At 43.4% G+C, this 12,180-nt stretch overlaps 1 protein-coding gene across 1 annotated transcript in view; it reads left to right on the forward strand.

Annotated features, from left to right (window-relative positions):
- EXOC4 (exocyst complex component 4) overlaps positions 1-12,180 on the forward strand; it is a 579,446-nt gene that overhangs the window by 498,644 nt on the left and 68,622 nt on the right. The window lies entirely within an intron of this gene.

A 12,180-nucleotide genomic window follows, 5' to 3' on the forward strand; every position in this document is an offset into this window, starting at 1 on the left:
TGATCTTCAGGGAAATAAGGAATGTGAGAATAACCCCACTGGGTCAAATAACTGTCTGTGTCATCCTCTCCCCCAAGCATGGTGCTTCCTGATGTGATTAAACTGCAAATCCGATCATCCCAGAGCCACATGGCCATGGTGCCTGTAATTGATGGTACTTGAAGTCCAACATGTATGGAAAGTGCCACGTTTCAGCACTTTATTGCACATATTGAATTCACTGCCATAAGAAGTTGTGATGAGTACACTATGCAGTAGGTTTGGAAAGCAGTCATGAAGGACATGTGTTTCAGGGATTAATAGACATGAAAGCAAAATGGAACCCGCATTCAGAGAGGAAGTCTTCCACTGAATGCCAATTTCTTCCTTGAGGTCACACTATTGGGTATCATTCTCCGGTGCAGTGATTTTTTGACATTTCTAGAGCTAAGCTGTCTTTTGGTGGTGGCCCCACCTTTGCACATATTCTAAACTTCTTCCCATTCAGTTTCATCTATTCTCTTCCTCTGCAAGGATAGTGAGCTAAGCTGATATTACCTTCATTCTTTTCCTCCTGTTCCTGTATTTTTATCTGTTTCCTCTCTCCTTCTTTCTCTTCTCTTCACCATTGACACCAATTCACTCCTTCTTCTCCTTAGTGTAAACATCTCTCCTTTCCATCCATGCTGTCTTGTGACCTTTTAGTTTTTGAAAATATGTTTATGGGGAAGGAGAGGAGGATTTAGAAATGAGGAATGAGTTCATTGGATATGAACATGAGCTAGGTATACACATTAATATCAGCTGACTGTCTTTCCAATACCGCTTCATGAGCAACTAAAAAAGTGATTTTTAAAGTCTAGGAACAATAGATAGAGAATGGTTGTCTTTCAGCCTTGAAGCACATCTCCTTTGGCAGCAGAGAGAGGCACGTAGGACCCAATCACTTTGACCATTAGTTCAATTCGGTTTCTCAGGGATATCCTTTAAAAGTTGTGCTTCATAAACTATCTGATGTAGGCAACCAGCAATTATATTTTTTCTAGCGTGCCAGGGTTTGGTACTGTATTTGTGTCCATTTATTGCTCCCAGCAACAGGCTTCTGGAGGGAGGAGATACCAAGGAAATGAAAGGTCAGGACCAGGTCTGCTTAGGAGGAGAAACATCATTATTTGAGAAAACTTACAGAGCAGACAGGCATTTCCGGCAATAAGGAGGGTCAGGCAACCAGATGGCCTTCATAGAACAGCCTGACTTTCTGAAGCCTGTTAATTGGACATTGAGGACAATTGATGCCATACTTGTTTACAGGCATCCAAGGGTGACTAGATGCTACTATCATACATGAAACGCTATTCCTAAACTTTCTCACATATAGGGAAGCATGATACTAACTGGCATGTAAAACATGTTCCCAAAACTTTCCTAGCTGCAAGGACACCAAGCATTCCCTGTATTTCTTTTATAACCGGCCAAGAAAGCTGATCACCAACAAAGTCCACTAAACTGTATTTGGAATAGAAGTTTTAAGGTAAAGGTAAAGGTTGTCCCCTGACATTAAGTCCAGTCGTGTCCAACTCTGAGGTGTGGTGCTCATCTCCATTTCTAAGCTGAAGAGCCAGCGTTGTCCATAGACACCTCCAAGGTCATATGGCCAGCATGACTGCATGGAGCACCGTTACCTTCCCGCCGGAGCGGTACCTATTGATCTACCCACATTTGCATGTTTTCGAACTGCTAGGTTGGCAGAAGCTGGGGCTGACAGCGGAAGCTTACACCACTCCCCGGATTCGAACCTGCGACCTTTCGCTCAACAAGTTTAGCAGCTCAGTGCTTTAACCCACTGCGCCACCGGGGGCTCCCATTATAGAAGTTTTAAAAAGCATTAAATAAACAATTCAATTCAGAAACATTCAATTACAACAGTTAAAACACATTAAAACATAACTTAAAGATTTAAAAAAACCCTTAACTTAAAATCAGTGGATTGCCTAAAGTTTTGTTTTTAACTATGAGGGCCATTCATGAAAGATTTCCCCTGACCCACTTCCTGTGGACGGAGAGCAATGAAACTTGGCCCAGTTCTGAGTCCTTCTCTCCATCGGTGCCACTTCGGGACACACACTTCTCCCATCTTTTTAAGCAACTGTAAACTCCTCGCTCGTAGAAGTCATCAGGTTGCTCCAAAAGCCATGTTGTGACTTTGGAAATCAGAGTCTCATCACCTGAACAATGCTTGCCCTTCAAAAATAACGTCATTGTTGGAAAGAGGTGGAAGTCCGATGGTGCGAGGTCGGGTGAATAAGGTTGGTGCAGGAGAATTATAAAGCCACAGGAGCATGCTTCGATTTGGGCAACATGTGAGTTGTGAACTGGTATATTGTCTTGCAAAAGGCAGGCACCTTTGGTGAGCAAGCCACATTGTCTCTTGGTTTTGATGGCTTCCTGCAACTTCCACAACAGTAAAATATAGTATGGCCCAATAATCATGGTACCCTTTGCTGGGAAACTGCTCCATGCTGGTCCCAAAATACTGTGAGCATGACCTTGTCTGCTGAGAGTTGGTCACGTGCCTTCTTTGGAGGCGGTGAGTCCTGATGCCTCCATTGCATCGACTGGACATTAGTCTCAGGATCAGAGTGATGGAACCAGCCTTCACCCTGTATGATCAGTCTGTTGAAAAAGTCTTCCTGGTTTCCTTGGCACATCACTGTCAATAGAGCCTGAGAGCATTTGACTCGTTCCTGCTTCTGGAAAGGTGTGAGCAGCCAGGGGACCCAGTGAGCAGATACCTTATGCATGTGAAGATGGTCTTGGATGATTTTTTCCATGGACCCCACACTAATCTTGACATTTTGGGCTAGGTGGCAAATGGTTACACTGCAATTTTCCAAAATGGTGATCTCTACTTGCTGGATGGTGTGTTCATCAGTGCCAATTCCAGGGTGACCCCACTCTGCTAATGTTCATCAACAGCAGAGTGGGATCACCCTGGAATTGGAGCTGTTTCCAACAAACTCCGACCACATTTGAACTGACAATGCCAATTCTTGACTACATCATATGATGGGGAATCATCACCACAAACCTGTTTCATCTCATCGAATGTCTCCTTTGGTGTGCGGCCTTTCAAGTAAAGGAACTTGAGGATTGTTCTGTATTCCACTGGGTCCATTCTCAAACCTCACACCATCGCTTCAGCACCTGTAAAATCAAGACCGTTCTCAGTTCTGAATTGTAAATTAGCACGTAACCTATAGAAACTTATATCATAAATAGAAACCCTATACGGTTCCGGTCCAGCTTACCTGTCCGAATATATCTCCCTCTATATCCCACCTCGGAGTTTAGGAGTTTAAGATCTTCTGGAGAGGCCGTGCTCTCGACTCCGCCTCTGGCCCAAACACACTTGGTGGGGATGAGGGACAGGGCTTTCTTGGTGGTGGCCCCCCACCTGTGGAACTCGCTCCCCAGCGAAATCAAGTCAACTACATTCTTCCTCTCCTTCAGGAAAAAATTGAAAATGTGGTTGTGGGACCAGGCTTTCGGGTAGCACGCCGATAATGACAATGATGATAATGAACTACGGACAGGCTTCTGGTTGTGTTGTTGTTTGCAAAATTCGATTCTAGATAAGGCTAGACAGCCGGTATTATTTTAAATGGTTTTAATTTTAAACTAATTTAATGTATCATTTATATGTAATTAATGTATTTATTATCTTGTATGTGGGGGCATTGAACTCATCATAACTTTTTTTGCAATTTGGCCTTTGTTGAGGGCCCCGAGTGCATCGGCATTGAATGGAAAGCAGAAAATGCGGTCACTGACCCAGAAGTGCATCAGGTAGGACCGGAGAGGGATGATGGAAGATTATTTGGAAGGCAATGTGGAAAGGATATAAAAGAAGCATAATAGAGGCAAAGACTGGAGGAAAAGAAGGGTTGTAATACCGGAGAACTCGAGATACAGAAATTGGGAGCTATTCATATTGCCAGCATGCATGACAACGGCAATAGGCAAAGGCAATGGAGTGGAACCGTTATGGACTAGAAATAGAAGTAGGAAAGAAATCTAGCACCCTCTCATGGCTTATAATGTAGGAGATGAGCTATTTTGAAACCCACCAGAAACAGCTTGTGTAATAGGAGAGCCTTTTGTTTTTCTATTGAATTTTCTGCTAGCAGTTTTATTAAGCACATAAGCTTGCTCTCATTACATGATTATGCGATAGATTTATCTTGCAAGCCTCATCTTAGGAAAAGAGGCATCAGGGTCCTATAAGCAGACCGGAGACTTGTGTCTCATTTGAAATGGGCCCAATATAGTCTGGGATAAACATAATACGAAAAAGAAGAGGTTCTGATGCATGGCCTGGAGGAGGCGGTGGCGAAGGAGCGTCACCTCCACTGACCAAAATGCTTTCCAGGTTTAATATGTTGTCTAAAGCTTTCACAGCCGGAATCGCTGGGTTGTTGTGAGTTTTCCGGGCTGTATGGCCATGTTCCAGAAGCATTCTCTCCTAAGATGTCTTCAGGATTTCAGGTTAAGAATTGAAAAGTCAAAGACTGGTTGTAACGGTATACAAACTGAAAAGAGGGACTTTAGGTGCAGTCTGTCAAAAGTCACCGCTTCCTGCAGATAAAAATTCAATAACCTTTTTTCTGCGTCCCTGCCACAATTATCACTCATTTAAAACCAGCCCGGCTAATGGAGTGCTTTATCACACCCGAGGCAGTCTGTGCCTTGTTCATTATTTAGTGTTTGCTAAGCTGATGGCCCTTCCAGAGCGCTCCCCTTATCTGCGCTTCTTCAGAATTGGATTTTTGTATTTTCCCAAACCAGCCAGATACGGCCCAGGCATTTTTGTCTTCGATCAAACAGTCTTTCCCCAACGTGATGCCCTCCAGATACGTGGGAATTCCAACTCCCATCACCCCCAGCTTGGCTGAGGATAATGGAGAAGATATTGTGACATGTCTGGAGGGGCGCCACTTTGGAGAAAGGTGCCGTAGGTTACCAAGTCTCATCACATGGCTGAACTCATATTGGGACATGTCTGGAAGGCACCACTTTGGAGAAAGGTACCGTAGGTTACTAAGTCTCATCACATGGCTGGAATTATGGGGATCATGGGAGTTATCAATAATATTTCTCATCAATTCTGAAGTCCCTGAACAGACTCAGAAGTGGAGTGGGCAGATCAAAAGACAACCTGGCAAAATGGCACTACCTAAAAGAATTCCACACCTTGTGTGACTGTGGAGAAGAACAGACAACTCCGCATCTGTATGCTTGTCCACTATGTCCTGCCTCATGTACAGAGGAAGAATTGTTGGAGGCTACAGACAGTGCCATTGCTGTTGCCCATTTTTGGTCAAAAGATATTTAGCCACCTACGCTCCTTCTATTTTTATCAATGTTATACTAATTTATCCAATGCTTTTGATATTAAATAAATAATCAGTTCTGAATTTTGAATTTGGAGCTAACTATCTAGAATAATTGGACATTTGTGGGGATACCAAGATGCTCGTTTATAAAGCTATTGACCTCCCATCTCTGTTGTATGCCTGCAAAGCATATACTGTCTACAAATGTCAGTCTCAACTTCTGAAAAGACTCCCTAGCATTGTCTTCAAAAAAATCCTGCAAATATCTTGGGAAGAAGACGGGCCGACAAATTCAACCTTTTGGAAGAAGAAGCAAAGATCACCAACATGGATTCTATGACCCTCCGCCATCCTCTTCACTGGACCGAATGCCGCATTGTCCAAATGCCCAATCACCTTCTCCCAAAGCAGCTACTTTACTCTCTGCTCAAGAACTGAAAACAGAATGTCAGTGGAATGCAAAACAGATTTCAAGATGGGCTTAAAACTAACCTTTAAAAATGTGGACTAAACACTGAGAACTGGGAAGCTCCGGCCTACAATTAGAGTAAATGCATGAGGGCCAGAGTTTCCCAGTTCTCAGTGTTTATGCCACGTTTGAAGGAGAACTGTGCCAAGAGGAAGGAATGTCACGCCAACCCTTGTTGGAACCATTTTCCATCTGAAATCAATGTCCTCACTGTGAAAGACCATGTGGATTTAGAATGGGTCTCTACAGACCCAGCAGAAGGATCTGCCCTTGTAAGACAATCAGACTTGGCCAGGATTGATTTCCTATGATGATGGTGAGAATTGGAAGAGACCACAAGGGCCTTCCAGTCCAACTCCCTTCTCCCAGGAGGAACACCTCTTGAAGAATTTCAGAACTGCAGGTATTACTTGAAACATAAAGAAAGACATTCCTAAATGAATCAATCTGGACTGTATTGTGCTTGTAAAATTCCTATAATAATTGGCTGAACAGGTCGCACAGTGCTTAGTTGTTTGGGAAGCACGGCCATTGTAAGATTCGTTTCTGTGAGGAAAGATAAAAGCTGTTGTGAACACGTCCATGATAAGAACTTGTGCTTCAATACACAAGAGGAGGATAAGCCAAAGTTGAACCCATTATCAGAGAAGCCCAAATGGACATCTTTTCCCAAAGTTTGGAAGAGTCCTGACAGATGTCTCCCAGATAGAGTAGAAAGTTGAAGAAGAAAGGGATCACAAGCACCTTGTTGAGATGGCACAATGGGAAGCAAGAGAGATGCATGCCTGCTTGTGTGTGCCACTGTCCCTCTTGGAAAAAACCTAGTAAGCTTCATCTCTCTCTCTCTCTCTTAGAGTCTAGGGTGGCCTTACTACTGAGTCGGAGAATGAGGCAAGACCCCTTCCAACCCAAGAGAATAACAGACATTCAAGACATAGGCAAAACTGGCACCTACTTAGAGGGGTACCTATATCCACTAGGCATAGGCAATTCATGGTTGTAAATGGTTCTAAAGTACTTACAAAACTAAAGTCCTGGTGGTGAAAACTAGGGGGTGCTAGTGCTTTGCTTCTACAGTATTGGTAAAGTTCTGGTGGTGAAAATTTCAGAACTCTAACAAAACTTTCAAAATTTTAATATTATTTCATTATTGGCAATTTTATGACAGAACCTATTAGGAAACTGCCATTTATAATGAAATTTTGAAAGTTTTGTTATGAACACTGTATAGAAGCAAAGCGCCAGAACCCCCTAGTTGTTACCACCAGAACTTTAGTTTTGTAAGTACTTTAGAACCATTTACAACCATGGATTGCCCATGCCTAATACCTCCAAGAAAGTTCTCCTCGGGAACAAAGATCTGTTTAGAGGTCCAAATGGTGGGACTCTTGAAGCTCAGCTTTATTTCTATACAAATTCCATCCTCTGTCACTGAGAAGGGGGGAAAGTAGTTCAGGATGCTGCTGAATCCAAGGAACCAATTCTGATCTTTGTGCAATCAGGCCCTGATTATGCTGATTGCCCCGGCATTAATGAGCACCGATCACCTTGCAGGAGTCTGAATTGGCAGCAGGAAGGTATCAAGAGCCATTGATTTTTCAGAAGAGCATGTTTGTAAAAAATCTATGGTATCCTTTTAAAAAAAACTCAAAAGATTTTGTAGTTGAAAAGAGATGGATGAGGGTGCTGTGGGGCTTGGTTTGGTCACCAGGATTCCTGAGACCAAACTTGATTCCCATCCTACAACCTGCAAGCATCACAATTTCCACCCAGGTCTAAAGCATCCGAGGTAGCATGGTTCCCAAGATGTTTCAGAGACCCCTTTACCATCTTCTTCAGTATTCCTCTCAAACAATAGCATGGAATGCAATTGCATGCTGTTGTTTTGTGTATGATGTGTGAAGCATCCTAACACGTCCTCTGCCCCTTGCAGTGCTTAGAATAGTTCGAGCTTGACGTTTCACCTGAGAAACGTTGACGCATAATGATTGCAAAACAGAGCTTCAGATCAGAGATTATGGGCTCTGCATAGCATGAACTCATGAAACAATTCTTAATGCCTCCCTCAGCCTCCGCTACCATCACTCTATATATTAATGATGCTATTTACCTGCCATGTTGGAGGATTACAGGAATGCTGGGGAATATCAGGCTCCAGCCTTTGATCTAGCCCTCTTGAATTCCCAATTTGTCCCTCATAGAATCATAGAATCAAAGAGTTGGAAGAGACCTCATGGGCCATCCAGTCCAACCCCCTGCCAAGAAGCAGGAATATTGCATTCAAATCACCCCTGACAAATGGCCATCCAGCCTCTGCTTAAAAGCCTCCAAAGAAGGAGCCTCCACCACACTCCGGGGCAGAGAGTTCCACTGCTGAACGGCTCTCACAGTCAGGAAGTTCTTCCTCATCTTCAGATGGAATCTCCTCTCTTGTAGTTTGAAGCCATTGTTCCGCGTCCTAGTCTCCAAGGAAGCAGAAAACAAGCTTGCTCCCTCCTCCCTATTACTTCCTTTCACATATTTATACATGGCTATCATATCCCCTCTCAGCCTTCTCTTCTTCAGGCTAAACATGCCCAATAGCATGGAATGCAATTGTGTGCTGTTGTTTTGTGTGTGATGTGTGAAGCATCCTAACACGTCCTCTGCCCCTTGCACTGCTTAGAATAGTTCGAGCTTGACGTTTCACCTGAGAAACGTTGACGACAGAGCTTCAGATCAGAGATTATGGGCTCTGCATAGCATGAACTCATGAAACAATTCTTAATGCCTCCCTCAGCCTCCGCTACCATCACCCCATATATTAATGATGCTATTTACCTGCCATGTTGGAGGATTACAGGAATGCTGGGGAATATCAGGCTCCAGCCTTTGATCTAGCCCTCTTGAATTCCCAATTTGTCCCTCTGGACTTTGCCTCATAGAATCATAGAATCAAAGAGTTGGAAGAGACCTCATGGGCCATCCAGTCCAACCCCATTCTGCCAAGAAGCAGGAATATTGCATTCAAAGCACCCCTGAGAGATGGCCATCCAGCCTCTGTTTAAAAGCTTCCAAAGAAGGAGCCTCCACCACGCTCCGGGGCAGAGAGTTCCACTGCTGAATGGCTCCCACAGTCAGGAAGTTCTTCCTCATGTTCAGATGGAATCGCCTTTCTTGTCGTTTGAAGCCATTGTTCCATTGCGCCCTAGTCTCCAGGGAAGCAGAAAACAAGCTTGCTCCTTCTTCCCTGTGGCTTCCTCTCACATATTTATACATGGCTATCATATCTCCTCTCAGCCTTCTCTTCTCCCTTAATTTGATGATTTCCCAGCAATTGTATAGAGTTGAAAGTTGAAATGCCTCTTGGAAGGCTGTGTTACTCTCAGTAAAGGCTGTATATTAAATATATACTCCATCTTGTCTTTTATTCTGCTTATTACTGGTGTGTGGCCCTCCCAAGAACCTTTCTGACACTAAAGTCAGAAAAAGCTTCTTCCCCCTTTAGTGGTGAAAAGAAAAAGTATATACATTATTCTCAGCACTCTAAAATGAGTTGCAAAATAATTTTGTTATTAAATGATCTGACTGCTACTCTTAATGACTACAGGTGGATTACATAACTTTAAACAGGTGTTAATGACTTTAAAATAGCTCAGGATTGTCCCTACCTTGGCTCAGTCATTGATCGGAATAGAGACTGGAGTCAGGAAATCAGAAGAAGACTTGGACTTGGAAAGGCAGCTGAGGGAACTAGAAAAGACCATTACATGTAAAGCTATATCATTCAACTCTAATGCTGGGATTGTCCATGCCATTGTACTTTTCATTTCAGTAGTTGTAAAAGCAAGTAGTTGTCAGTACTTGTAAAAGCAAGACAGTAGAAAGGCTGCCAGGAAGAGAATTACCTCATTTTCCCCAGCATCATTGTCTTCTCCAAGCTTTCCTGTCTTCTCATGATGTGGAAGGATACATAAGCACACTTAACTTTGAAGAAGGTTAGAATAATGGTTTAATCGGAGTTAGAGAGTTAGACAGTCTTATCTTAAATTGCAGCTTTATGTAAATAATCAAAAACATTTAACCTGATGATGCCTCAATTAATGTAATTTTATTGGTATCTATTTTTATTTTGAAATTTACCAGTAGCTCTATTTCCCACTCTCAGCTGATACTCGAGTCAATAAGCTTTCCCAGTTTTTTGGGGGGGTTTTGGTGGTAAAATTCGTTTAGTTGCTTCTGACTCTTCGTGACCTCATGGACCAGCCCACGCCAGATCTCCCTGTCGGCAGTGACCACCCCCAGCTCCTTCAAGGTCAAGCCAGTCACTTCTAGGATGCCATCCATCCATCTTGCCCTTGGTCGGCCCCTCTTCCTTTTTCCTTCTGTTTTCCCCAGCATCATTGTCTTCTCTAAGCTTTCCTGTCTTCTCATGATGTGGCCAAAGTACTTCACCTTTGCTCTAATCTCCTTCCCTCCAATGAGCAGTTGACCTTTATTTCCTGGAGGATGGACTGGTTGGATCTTCTCGCAGTCCAAGGCACTCTCAGAATTTACTTCCAACACCACAGTTCAAAAACATCTATCTTCCTTCGCTCAGCCTTCCTTATGGTCCAGCTCTCACATCTGTAGGTTACCATTGGTTTGACTATGCGGATCTTTGTTGCCAGTGTGATGTCTCTACTCTTCACTATTTTATCGAGATTGGTCCTTGATCTCCTCCCAAAGAGGAAACATCTTCTGATTTCCTGGCTGCAATCTGCGTCTGCAGTAATCTTTGGACCTAGAAACACAAAGTCTGTCACTGCCTCCACGTTTTCCCCCTCTATTTGCCAGTTATCAATCAGTCTGCTTGCCATAATCTTGGTTTTTTTATGTTTAACTACAACCCAGCTTTTGCACTTTCTTTTTTCACCTTGATTAGAAGGCTTCTCGGCTCTTCCTCGCTTTTGGCTATCAAAGTGGTATCATCTGCATATCTGTGTCATAAAGGCTACAAATTAGAGAAATGATTTTCATCAAAAAGTGAACAGGGCTCTGTTATTGTGGGATTTTTGTGCTATTTGTTCATCACATTGATTATTAGTTCTTTTGGAGGGTTGGGAGGGGTGAATAGAATCTTGATAAAGAAAGCAAACAATGTCTTGAAAGAGTTCCCAGTTGGTAACTTCCCAGTCATAGCATAAGGCCAAACATTTCCTCCAAGACTGAAAGAAGCCTTAAAGAACTGTTTTAGGAGTCTCCACATGATCTGGAGGTAGTCGCTGAGCAAAATGAGGTATCATTTCTCCCCCTACTATGCAACACTCCATAGTTCATGAACCAATAGCCCTGCAATCTGTAGCCATGCTTTCTACAGATAGCATTCGGATTACACCGCCAATGAAAAGTTGCAACTTTATGTGATATCTCTCTCCCCACACACAGTTGGAAGGTCGGCAGGAGGGAGAGAAAGTGGGGCACGGAGCAATTAGCGTAATCATAACCTCTGGCTAAAATGTTGATCCCAAGACAGAACATCAATCTCCAGGAGAGCAGCAGCTGCAAACTCTGGGCCGAAAAGCCATCAACTCTGTGCAGCAGCCCCGGTTGGAGACTGGTTTCCTCATTCCCGCCTCTTCAATATTTGATGCAGAGGTTTTGAAGGGCAGCGATTGCTAATAACCCTGGCATCAACCTTTTTCTAAGGTGCCCTCAAGAAAGTGAGCCTTTACTGAGGGCAGAAGGAAAAAAAAAATAGAAGAATGTGCTCTGGCCAAAAGAGCTAAATCACTGCAGTTTTCGTAAAAGAAAAACCAGACTGGGACATGGCTGTAGCTAGCTCAGGTGTGCAGGGAGCAAAATCAGGCCTTGATTAGTTGGTTGATTGGTTGAATTTATATCCCACCTTCTTCTCAAGATGAGACCTAAGGTTGCCATTGCCCCCACCAGATCAGGATTCATACCAATCATATAATTTTCTTTCAGCCGTCAAGTTTCTACTATTGTAGGGAGTGAAATATTGGAAATAGTTCATGCTTCCAACTCTCATATTTGCTGTGTGCACATTCTCTTGGTCACATTGCCTAGCCCTCTGGATGCCTCAAGAGTTGCTGCAAAGTAGATACAGTCAGGGCCGTAGCCAGAAAAAAAATTCGGGGAGGGTTGACAATTTCGGCCGGGGGGGAGGGGGGGGGTTGAAAATTTCGGGGGGGGGGGTTGAAAATTTCGGGGAGGGTCGAAAACCTTCAATAGCCTGCAGCTCACAGCTCAACACACACACACACAACTTGGTTGCTTCACTACATCGGCTATTGCTGCAAGTAATGACAGTGTGAATAAATTGCCAATATTTGCTTGAGATAGTGCTTGCAGTTCTGG

The sequence above is a fragment of the Anolis sagrei genome, chromosome 5 (assembly GCF_037176765.1).
Source record: "Anolis sagrei isolate rAnoSag1 chromosome 5, rAnoSag1.mat, whole genome shotgun sequence".
NCBI lineage: Eukaryota > Metazoa > Chordata > Lepidosauria > Squamata > Dactyloidae > Anolis > Anolis sagrei.